We start from the raw sequence: 12,238 nt of genomic DNA, 5'->3' as shown, positions 1-12,238 counted from the left end.
TGGGCCTGATGAAAAGTGGGTTATCTTAGCCTGTGTTGGAGGCATTCTCAGTTCCAGTGTGAGCCATAGGAATAGCCCAGATTCTCACAGAGCTAGGCAGTCTTTTCATGTGTACCCAAAAATAACTTTTCCTTTCCTGCCTCCTTTCTTTTCCAGGACAGAAATCCCATGCCTCTCACTTCATTCTTTCCTATGTCAGGCAACATTCACATTTCTCCAGATGAGATAGATGCTGACACAAAGAGAAGAACTTCTTAGAACTTGTCTCTCACTGCTTTTCATTTTCAGGACTCCAGATGGCTCATGGCAAATGATAAGGGAATGTGCCCACTGCAGCCGGGAAAGCAGCACAGGCAACGTGTTCCCCAGCCCATGCCTCACCAGCTCCTGTGGCAGAGGTGTTTGGACGCTGGACCAGGGAGAAGCAGCGTCAAGCAGGAGAGCAGCCCTTCAGTTGACAGTGCTGCTGGAGCCCTCCTTTCAGCAAAGTCTCGAGGGAAGACAGTGGCTGCTCTCTGCTTCTTGTGATCTACAACAGCAGATGGCAGCTGACGGGGAAAAGCCTGTGGGATTATTTGTGAGGTACTCTGTCCCTTTCACCATAAGAGCTGTACAAAGCCTAGCGCCAAGTCCAAGGCATAACCACTAACCCAGCATATCCACTCTCTGCTGATTTATACTCATGGCTGATTTAGGACAAGTGTGTTAAAGGCTGACTGTTATGGTGGTGATTAAAGGCTAAACCTCAGCAATGTGTACTGTTAATAAATGTAACTGCAGTAATGTTGTTTTGAAGTTTCAAACTGTGTTTATGTCAGATGACATGATACACAGAGGCTCTGGCATAAGCAGGATGTGGGCAAACCCGAGGTGCAGGGGTGGGCCCAGGGATGGCCTCAGGGAGGGGTGGCCCTGAAGGAGACAGGACACCAAGACCACCGGGGATCTCAGGGGAGATGAGGCTCTACACTACAGCGGCCTCGGGTGAAGAGGCTCATTTCAATCTGTGAGGACCTCACTGGGATTACTTGAGGTCAACCAATTAGCCTGTAGGGGTTGCTTGAGGTCAAACGCAATTTCTGCAGACCCCACTGGGGTTACTTAAGGTCATAAGGGTTAGCTTAGGTCAGACTCACTCTGAGGACCCCACTGGGATTACCTGAGGTTACACTTTGCTTGTCGACTGGGATCGTGTTAAGGGTCATCGCTGTACAGCCCTGCTGATGCCAAGTATATTGAGCCAGCTCAGGCTTCTCTATCTCCAAAGCAATGAGGTGTGTGGTTTGAAGATGTTCTACCACCCCAGCCCAGTGTCACCCCTTCTCAATCACCTGTTTTCTGATGGCTTACCCCCAAGAATGTTTTATTTTTTTATATTGAAATGCTTTATGATTTACTATTTTCATTCTTTTTAACACAAGTATATAAGGTTTCCTTTCTGCGTGAAGCTTTCCTCAACCACGCAGCACTGCCAGCCTGTCAGCTATAACATGTAGGGTTTGTGACAAACTCTTTTTTCTTCTCAGCTCTCAGAGCTCCATTGCTGAGCATGAGCAGCAGCCCCCTGAGGAAAGCCATTCATTTTGTTGGCAAGTGTACCAGTGCCAAGAACTATAAAAGAATCTTGGTGTACTGATATGAAGAACAAAGGTGAACCCTTTTTCTGCTGAAACTGATTTTTGTCTCTTACCAAAAGGTTGTCTCATCTGAAACCCAAGGCCAGTGTATTTTAATGGCCAAAGACTGATGTGTACAGAGAAGAATGAAGGTCACAGCTCTCTGCATGACTGAATTCAAATCGTTCTCTCCAAGACTGTGATTGCAGACAGGCAGGACTTCCTAGTGGATAAACTTGGATCTTTCCCTTGCCACCTTTCCATAGCCACATCCTGCATCTTACCCACACAGCTCAAAAACGTGCATCGAACAAACAGGAGACATCATTAGATGAAAATAGTGTACTATTTTTGTATTATGGGCAGAGCTTCTGCGAAGCGGCTTTCAGTGCTTTCAGTTTCGCTTGTGGGATCCATGTCCATGATGTCCTCCCAGAGAGGAGCTGGAGGAACCCTCTGCAGCAATGAGTGGTTCACCTGCTCATAACTTTGGTAAACCCTTAACCATTTGAGCTGAAGTTTTCCATGGCCTCATAGCTGCTGGAGAAAACATCTCATATCTGCCAGAAATAATTTTGTGAGAGCTTCAACAGCAACAAAAAGGGATCAAAAGCCTTGACCAGTGGCAAATGAATACTGCAGCCAAGTCACAACTTCTACACTGGCTTAGTTTTAGTGCTTTCTGATGTATAGCTGAGCATTAGGTCAAAACTCAGACTTTCCATTACCAGACACATAACTGTGCACAAACTATATCATGTTGCCGTCACACCAGTAGCACATAAGAGATTTAGAAAAAACCCTACTACTAGAGTAATTTGTCCATGTGGAGAAGCAGGACAAATGGGGATACTGCAGAAAGAAGCACTTTCTTTGTTAACCATCTGCTTAAATACTCCAAATCAAATCAAGTACATTTTTAAGGACATTAAGACACATCTGCAAAATCCAATTAAGTTCCTTCAATCAGAGGCAGTGCTGCAGCCACTCGTAAGTGCAGGCAAAACCACATATTAACAACTAAACCCCGTGGTTGTTTATGTTGGCCTCAATATTTACAGGCCAAAATAATTTAAAATATTTAAAATAATCAAGATTTTTTTTCCTTCCCTCTTTTTTCCCCCCAGACTAATCCTGCCAGGACCAATTTTGCTGGACAACACTGAAGCAGATATCACCCAAATTTTAACAGCTTTGGTGCATCCAGCCAAGAACTCAAGGAATCGGTAATGTACACAGGCAGCAGAAAGGCAGGAAATGAATCATGGAGCCTGAAGGACAGCTTCCCACAGGACACTTTCTGGAGCTTGCCAGTTGTTAATGCACTTCAATTTAATTTGTCTCTGCTAGCGGCAGGGGACAACTGGAAGCCAACAGCTGTGGCTCACATTGGGTACTTTACAAGTAATAGTAATTTTCTTCCACAGCTCAAAATATTCCAGAAAAGAGCAGCCTGAAATACCACATGGTGTCCCTGGACCACTGAACCCATCCTGGGCTTTTGTTTATTTGTTATATGTATGGGGATTTTAAAATAGTGCAGGGAGTTTGAACTAGTACAGGGTTTAAAGCCAAATGCAATGGTTGCCAGTGTAACTGAAAGAAAGCCGCTGCAGAGACTTGGTAGTGATTTTTTTGTTGTGAATTGCATTTGTAAGCACTGTTAGTACACATTAAAACTGAAACAAGTACAGGTTTACTGGTGTAAATGGATCTTAGATCAAGATACAACTTTTATTAAGCTACATGGCTAGAAAGCATCATTGGTAATTTGTTTTCTTGTGTGTAGCACATACACACACTGCAAATACCAGTCGCTATTCAAGGAGTTAATAATAAGTGGTACTAAGATTTCCTCACAAATCAGTGTTTCTATTGTTAAACTCTGGTTGAAATGCTTAGAACTACAGCAAAATACAATCTTTTCGTTTTTTTCATGCTGAAGGTTCCTTTAGTTTGAATTTATGAGGAGAACAGCCAGTCAAAAAAATTGGCTGTGTCTTAGAATAAAATCGAGCACGGGAATACACTTTTTTGCTCATGTTTGAAAAACTTCCAGCGCAGGCTCCAATTCCTGTACTTTGGGTTTCTAAGACAATGTCAGAAATGTTTTGGTGAATCCCTCCCCCTGCTAAGCTTGTTGAGGTACAAGTCCATCAGGACACTTGGTAACTGACCTTCCTACAGCTTCATAGCTGACAGCATCCCCACTGCTGTGCTGCCCAGGCAGGTGACTACCCACTGCAGGAGCCTGCCCATGGATGCAGCCATCCAGGGAAGGAGATGAGAAGGAAAGACGAGCTGAGCTGGTCCATGCTCTCTATTAGAGCCTCTATCCCAGGCCCCAGAGGAGAAAAGATGTGAACAGAAACATGGGAGAAGCTGTCAGGGATGAGAAAGATGTTACCTGGGAAAAAAGGGAAGACACCTGGCAGAAAGAAGCTGGGTCTGGAGACTGAGTAAAAACTGCCAGTGGCTGCAGAGGACACTGGAGCCAAGTAAGGGGAGCTGGAGGTTGAGGAAATTCACAGGAAAAAAATTGTTTTATCGTTAAACAGAGAGGATGGAAGCCTTCTAACCCCCACCAAACTGCACTCTGTCCCTCTACTGACAGCTGGGCTGGCTGCGATGCCACAAAGCGGCAGTGTGTGACCACTGATCTCCAACTGCCAACTGTCCTGGCTCAGCTGAACTCAGAAGCAAAATAATCCTGGTGATTGCTCTTTGGTAGCAACCTTGTGTCTTACTTATTTCAGACTTTTTGTGGGGTCTTAATGATGGCACATGTTAACTTGCAGAATGAGGAAAAGAGGTGTTACATGCTTATTTGACCTGAAAAGCAGTGCTGGTGGCAGATACAAAAGACCATGTGGACAGATACAGCTGCACTTCAAAGTTTCTGTAATGCACAGAAGTAGATGTGGGGCAATTACTTTCTCTCCTGTATGAAAGACCTATTTCAGAGTTGTACTGCCCAAATAAAACACTACCTGCCTCCTTGTTCTCTTCTCACTAATTTCCACTTGTAATATCTCTTCAGCTTGCCAGTTTATCAGTTTGTCTGCATAAATAAACACACACATAGAATCATAGAATCACAGAATCATAGAATAGTTAGGGTTGGAAAGGACCTTAAGATCATCCAGTTCCAACCCCCCTGCCATGGGCAGGAACACCTCACACTAAACCATGCCACCCAAGGCCTCATCCAACCTGGCCTTGAACACCGCCAAAGATGGAGCACTCACAACCTCCCTGTGCAAGCCATTCCAGTGCCTCACCACCCTCTCAGTAAAGAATTTCTTCCTTAGATCCAATCTAAACTTCCCCTGTTTAAGTTTGAACCCGTTACCCCTTGTCCTATCACTACAGTCACTGATGAATAGTCCCTCCCCAGCATCCTTGTAGGCCCCCTTCAGATACTGGAAGGCTGCTATGAGGTCTCCACGCAGCCTTCTCTTCTCCAGGCTGAACAGCCCCAACTTTCTCAGCCTGTCTTCATACGGGAGGTGCTCCAGTCCCTAATCATCCTCGTGGCCCTCCTCTGGACTTGTTCCAACAGTTCCATGTCCTTTTTATGTTGAGGACACCAGAACTGCACACAATACTCCAAGTGAGGTCTCACAAGAGCAGAGTAGAGGGGCAGGATCACCTCCTTTGACCTGCTGGTCACGCTCCTCTTGATGCAGCCCAGGATACGGTTGGCTTTCTGGGCTGCAAGCGCACACTGAAGCCGGCTCATGTTCATTTTCTCATCGACCAACACCCCCAAGTCCTTCTCCTCAGGGCTGCTCTGAATCTCTTCTCTGCCCAACCTGCAGCTGTGCCTGGGATTGCTGCGACCCAGGTGTAGGACCTTGCACTTGGCATGGTTAAATTTCATAAGGTTGGCATCAGCCCACCTCACAAGCGTGTCAAGGTCCCTCTGGATGGCATCCCTTCCCTCTGGCATTATCAACCGAGCCACACAGCTTGGTGTCATCAGCAAACTTGCTGAGGGCGCACTCAATCCCACTGTCCATGTCACCAACAAAGATGTTGAACAAGACTGGTCCCAACACCGATCCCTGAGGGACACCACTCGTTACTGGTCTCCAGCTGGACATCGAGCCATTGACCACTACTCTTTGCATGCGGCCATCCAGCCAGTTCTTTATCCCCCGAGTGGTCCACCCATCAAATTGATGTCTCTCCAATTTAGAGACAAGGATGCGGTGTGGGACAGTGTCGAACGCTTTGCACAAGTCCAGGTAGATGACGTCAACTGCTCTGCCCCTGTCCATCAGTTCCATAGCCCCATCATAGAAGGCCACCAAATTGGTCAGGCAGGATTTCCCCTTAGTGAAGCCATGATGGCTGTCACCAAGCACCTTGTTGTTTTTCATGTGCCTTAGCATGCCTTCCAGGAGAATCTGCTCCAAGATTTTGCCAGGCACAGAGGTGACACTGACTGGTCTGTAATTCCCTGGGTCATCCATTTTCCCCTTCTTGAAAATGGGGGTTATATTTCCCTTTTTCCAGTCATTGGGAACTTCACTTGACTGCCATGATTTTTCAAACATGATGGCCAGTGGCTTAGCAACTTCATTCGCCAGCTCCTTCAGGACCTGTGGGTGGATTTCATCAGGTCCCATGGACTTGTGTACGTTTAGGTTTTTAAGATGGTCTCGAACCAGAATCAATGTTCAAATCAAAGACGTTGCACAGTAATAGATAAACAGAATGAAGATGCCATTTCTTACATTTTTTTTCTTTGCATAAATTTTGCATTGATTCTAGTTTTTTTCAATCCAAGAAACATTAGGGTTTAAGTAAGTCAAGCATTCTCTTACATGTTGAATCGGAGCTGTTACTCTTACAGTAAAAACACAGTTTCCCTTGCTTTTATCTCTTTTAGTCTGAAGATACTTATTCTTAAGAGAGTGCACAAAGTGTGAAAATATTTTATCTATTCCATAGAATAATTGTTTTGTTTAAAGCAAACCTAGCTTACTTGGTATTTGAGCTAAGAGTCATTCAGCCTGCCTGATCATCAATCACATAGATTACATACTGGAAATGAGACCATAAGCATTTGAAAAAAGGAGATGGCATCATGTATAAAACACCTATTTCTCTCTTTATCCCAATATCCCTTCAATGGACCGGACCAATAAAGACTATTACATAAACCAAGCAGTTTCCAGAATGGGAGCTGGGGGGGATTTCACCTGGTGACTGAAGGACGTGCTGTACTTAAAGAGATGTACAGGGCCAGGTTTTTGTGCCTCTCTCCCCACATATAGGTAGCAAGCACAAAATGCGCCATCCTGATAAAAATAGTGAACCCAGACACTACATAGTTACAACATTTTTCAACAGTTGCAAAGTCTGCAAATTTCCAGCCACCAATATTCCCCCCACCTTGGCTAAGGCTGGTGAGAGACTGTCCAAGAAACACAGTGCACGTACCCAAATATAAGCTATTCACATAGACAATCTTTTATACCCTACCCAGTGTTTCAAAAAAGCTGTAGTGCGATTGACAAGCTGTTGAATTTCATAACATGCTCGCAAAATGAAAAAAGCACAATCCATGAGGAGAGATGTAATCTCACCTCATTAAATTCCTTTTTGAGGCCACTCCGGGACCTGCTACTCACTGCTCCAGTGTGTTTAGCTCAATATTGATCCTTTCACACACTTGAAAGATGGGGAAAAAATAAAATATTTCCTTTTCCTCTATTAAAATTTATGAAATTAAAATAGCTTCAGGTATGCTGTGTGAGCTGCCAAGAATATCCTGTGAAAGACAAATTAAAGCTTCAGTGTTGGTGCAGGTAAATAACCATGTGAAAACTAGTGGAACTTTCTAAGTTTCAGCTTCTCCTTCCTAGTCTTTGTTGCTGTCTTGCTATTAAATATTTTCCTGACTTTCCTTATATAAAATAAGGAGTGGAGCAATATTAGTATTTCAAGGAATATACCAACAGATTTTTCCCCACATTGGGAAATAAATGTACACACCTTAAGACCTAAGTGCAGCTCCTGGAGCCCCAGACTTTCCTGATTAGAGGGACTGTGAAGTCCTCTTGTTCCAATTCCCAATTCCTACTGTGCTTGCTTGAAGTTCCACATAATACGGGATGTCCTTTCTGTAGAACTATAGAATCACAGAATGGTTTGGGTTGGAAATGCAAAAATCCAAGGAAACTGAACTGTTCACTGATACTTTCCAAGCAGCTACTGAAACTGAGAAAGGATTCAAATGAAGCAGCTTCTTAGACTCTGTTCAACATTTAGCTACTTGATATTAACAACAAAAAAAACCCAGCCCAAACACAATAAAATAACTCAGAAAATAAAGTCCGAAAGTACTACTAAATGTAGCTAAATCATGCCTGGCAAGGCTAGAAACTCTGTCCTCAAAATTCCAGCTCTCTCACAGGAATTCACTTCTAGTGACAAGTGCAGCCAGCATCCTTAGTGGACTGGGCTCTTTCTAAAAGCACAGACTGGTACACAAATGCTTACAAATCCTACCTCATGATTCAGAGAAGAAAGGCTCCAAGTTCACAGCTTTTCAGTGTCATCTTGAGGCAGCCAAGAGCTTAGTCTCTGAGCTACTGAAGGAATAACCTTTCCTACTTGACATTTGCCAACATACTCTACAATGACGCTGTGGTAAATATGCCAAAAGCTGAAAATGCCTCATGTACAGCTCCAAGCATTACTGATCTTGGGAAATGCATGGAACACAGCAACTGTTGGTATTTAGGAGGGGGAAAAAAAAAAAAAGTCCAGTGCAGCTTGTAAAGTTATTGCTATTAAAAACATGCCCTCACTTCATGTCTTACAATATTCTGTTTAAACTTTATAGTTTGTCTGAGCTCAAATCTTTACTTATTCTGAACAGCATTAAGAAAATCTGCTTACATATGCACACATGTATTTGTATAGCGATGCATCTACCATGCACCGGGAAAACAAACGGCTCCTTCTCTCTCCTCTCTCTCTCCCCTCGCACATACTTGCTTTGTTCAGTGTTTCCAGACCACTAATCATGTATAGTGCTTTCCAATGGGCACTTTGCAGTCTTTCTTGATATATGGTGCTCAAAATTCATACTAGCTACAAAGTCCTTACTCAATCAAATGAAGCAGGAGGACAACTTCATCTCTTCAGCAAAATAGACTTCTCTTTGGACTCAGTTGAAAGCAGTGTTTGCCTTGATCCCAAACCAGTCTACCACGTTCAGCCTGTGATCAGTACCAACCCCACCCAACACGGGTGGTTATTTCTTTGCCTTGCACTTGAATTGCTGCCGAGCTGCAGTATCCTACAGGAAACCCTGATGCAAAGACTGTGGATGCTGAAGAAATATGAAGGAAACGGACTGCAGAGAGCGGCTTGGCTCACATGCTTCTACTACAGTGCCGCTGAGTGTTAGGCTAGATGAACTGGTCACCTGACCCATTAAAGCATTTTGTATGTTTTTACCACTTCTCCTATTTTACAAAGTCATTTAGAATTGTAACCTGGTGCTTTAACACATTTCCAGGGTGGTGTCACCTGCAGATTTAATGTGGCTATTCTTTTCCATCATACTCATAGATGAAACCAAGAAAGAGTACTGCATGAATCACAGACCTTTGCAAAGCCTATCTTGCAATATCATTCTGTCTCGATGGCAAACCATTACAGCTACTCTTGGCTTTTTTTTTTTTTAAGCATGACACATTTCCTTAGCACATTCATGGGAGTTCCATGTGCAACTGGGTCAAATGCTTTATGCCAAGGATATGAATGTGAACACTTTGTTTAACACTAAACATGCCAAGGAAAGTGATGAAAACCAATCAAAGAACAAACTTGCATACTTAGAGCACAAGCCAAACCACTGTCTTTCCTGTACTGCATAAACTTTTCGGGATATTAGAAAGGCACAACCTTCATGTACAGAAAGAAGAGGGGAAAAATATTAGAACCAGGGAGATCTTACAGCTTAATTCAAATATACCGGTACCAGTTTTAATACTTATACTAACTGCAATAGGTCTGAGGTCTAATTTCTAACACTTCGGTCTGACATACACATGAGCTACTTTTAAACACCTCGTATTTGTACGAAAACCAGGGGAGGACTTTTCCTGACTGGTCACAGAGACCATCTCAGAGAAGAAAGTAAGTACAACTGTAGTAGGAGAGAGACAAGTATTAGGTCTATACTAAAATAAGCAGTATTTATAAAGAAAGACTTCCTTCTCCTCAGTCCCAGATAAAAATGTTATATGCTGTCTAACAATTACAATTATCAGGTCCATAACTCTTTGGAAAAGGGACATGAAAACATACATCATAAAACCCAAAAAACATTCTATCAGTCATGAAGATATTTAAATTCTTCCACTTAACAATATTCTTTTAAAAGTCTGTATGAAAGTCTTGGAAAACTGTGCCCACAGGGCACGTCACTCTCCCAAATACTGAACAACAGGAACTTTATTCCCAGTTTTATCCACAAAACCCCTTCAGCCTGAAAAATCTATCAAGCAGCTGCACTGAACAGGGACTGTACTCTTTGCCACTATTTCCTGGTGGTAACTGATCCCACTCATGTTCTTCATTATTTTATCATGGCAGCATAGCACGGGTTTTCCCACTGTGTAACCACAGTTAACATAGTTTCCATTGTACTATAATAGAAATCTAAGAACATACTCTTTGAAAGCTGAAAGCTGAAAGACAAGAATGAGCCACTAGTGCCTGCACAGCCTTAGGTCTCACTTGCACAGCACAGTTGCAGTTGCCAAATTATAAATCATTATGTTTGCAAAGGTAAGTGAACAATTGCTAAGGGATAAAAACAAAAGTCTTGCAGAACTCTTTTGTGGTTTTATTGATAATTTTCATTATGAGCACTAAACCCCAAAACTATGTGCTTTTCAAAATGGGAAGAATTCAATACTTTTGAAAGAATTAATGAGTCACCACCTCTTTAAATTTCAGAATAATAATTTGGGGGGTGGGAGAGAAAAAGAATCCCATTTCTTGATCATACCAAGCTAGTCATAAAAAACCACCTGCACAAAATGAGAAGTCAGCCTTTCCCCAGCTCCTGCAGATGCATTAACAAACCCTTGGAATTATTCAGCATTTACTGTGCAGGTTGGGACAGTGCTGGTCAAAGCCTTCTATACTGGAGTCATGTGGGAAAGAAAGTCTAAGCATCATAGATTCACCTACCCCACATAAAATTATTTTGTCTACAATGTGTGTTTTAATGTTTGTTGAAGGCCAAGTGTATTTTTGCTATATTGTGAATTCTGCATGTGGCAGCCTAACTCATGGGGGCAGCTCATATTAGTTATTGCTACAGGATAAACTCAAATGACCAAACTCTTTTAGTAAAAAAAACAACTTCTAACTTTTCCTCTTAAAATTATCATCTAATAGAGAGACTGAAAGCACCACTGATGCTGTTAACATCCTGATTCAAACAAATATACATCCAACATCATATTACTGCACTTAAAAGTACAAGCATCATCTGAAACCTTTAATTTTAGGTTAAAAACTCAACATAGCAGCATTTAGGAATCTGAAAGGGGCCTACAAAGATGCCAGAGAAGGACTTTTCATCAAGAATTGTAGTGACAGGATAAGTGGGAATGGGTTCAAACTTAAACAGGGGAAGTTCAGATTAGATATTGGGAGAAGTTCTTCCCTGTGAAGGTGGTGAGAGGCTGGCACAGGTTGCACAGAGAAGCTGTGGCTGCCCCATCCTTTGCAGTGTTCAAGGCCAGGTTGGACAGGGCTTGGAGCAATCTGGTCTACTGGAAGGTGTCCCTGCCCATGGCAGGGGGTTGAAACTGAATGAGCTTTAAGGTTGCTTTCAACCCAAACCATTCTAAGATTCTATGATTAAGTAGCACTAGGGACTGCCTCTGCTGCACTTTTTTCTCCTCCATCCAATAAGGAAATATCATTGTGATATTATTTTTTCCCCTCTACATCTTATTCTTGGGATGCCAGTGTTTTGGAAAATGCAATGTTATGCAGTGAGAGGCTGAATACTGAAAAGCACCTCATGTACTTGGTATCTCTCACTGAGTGCATGTGTCTACCACACAAAATCTGAGTTACAGAGAGGCTGCACGAGGTGGTAAATCACTCCTGTGACATTCTCTGGGGAGAGCACAAGTAAACAGGAGGGACAAAAAGAGTATGTTTGAGACACCATAGCTGAAGAAGTAGAAGATAGCTCTTTTGCTGCTTTTTGGGAAGTATCTTGTAAGCTGGGCTGAAATGAGCCTCGGCGTACACAAATAGCAGACTTTGCATATCACATGGATAGGATCTGGCAGTGTTTTTGAAAGGGGAATCTTAACATATTGCCATAGAGCTATTTATAGTCACCTTCATCATGAAGTAGAAATCTGACCTACTCTTTGGGTTTGACACACACCTGACATCTAGTTTTTTGAATCAGAAATTATGATGAAAGAAACATCATAAAAACAACATGAAAAGCAAAAAATTGTAAAAAAAAAAAAGAAAAAAAAAAAAAGAAAAGAAAGAAATAAACCCCCACAGCTGTGATAGTGCCAGCAGTGAAGGTTAACTTCTAACTACAGCTGTCT

General features: G+C 42.6%; 1 protein-coding gene across 1 annotated transcript in view; it reads right to left on the bottom strand.

The window, feature by feature from the left end:
- BBOX1 (gamma-butyrobetaine hydroxylase 1) overlaps window positions 1–12,238 on the bottom strand; it is a gene marked incomplete at its 5' end in the record, with an annotated part of 30,335 nt that overhangs the window by 13,779 nt on the left and 4,318 nt on the right. The window lies entirely within an intron of this gene.

This window comes from Psittacula echo, assembly GCF_963264785.1.
Source record: "Psittacula echo genome assembly, chromosome: 5".
NCBI lineage: Eukaryota > Metazoa > Chordata > Aves > Psittaciformes > Psittacidae > Psittacula > Psittacula echo.
Note: the sequence above shows the minus strand (reverse complement) of the source record. Positions and strands in the feature narration are given on the sequence as shown.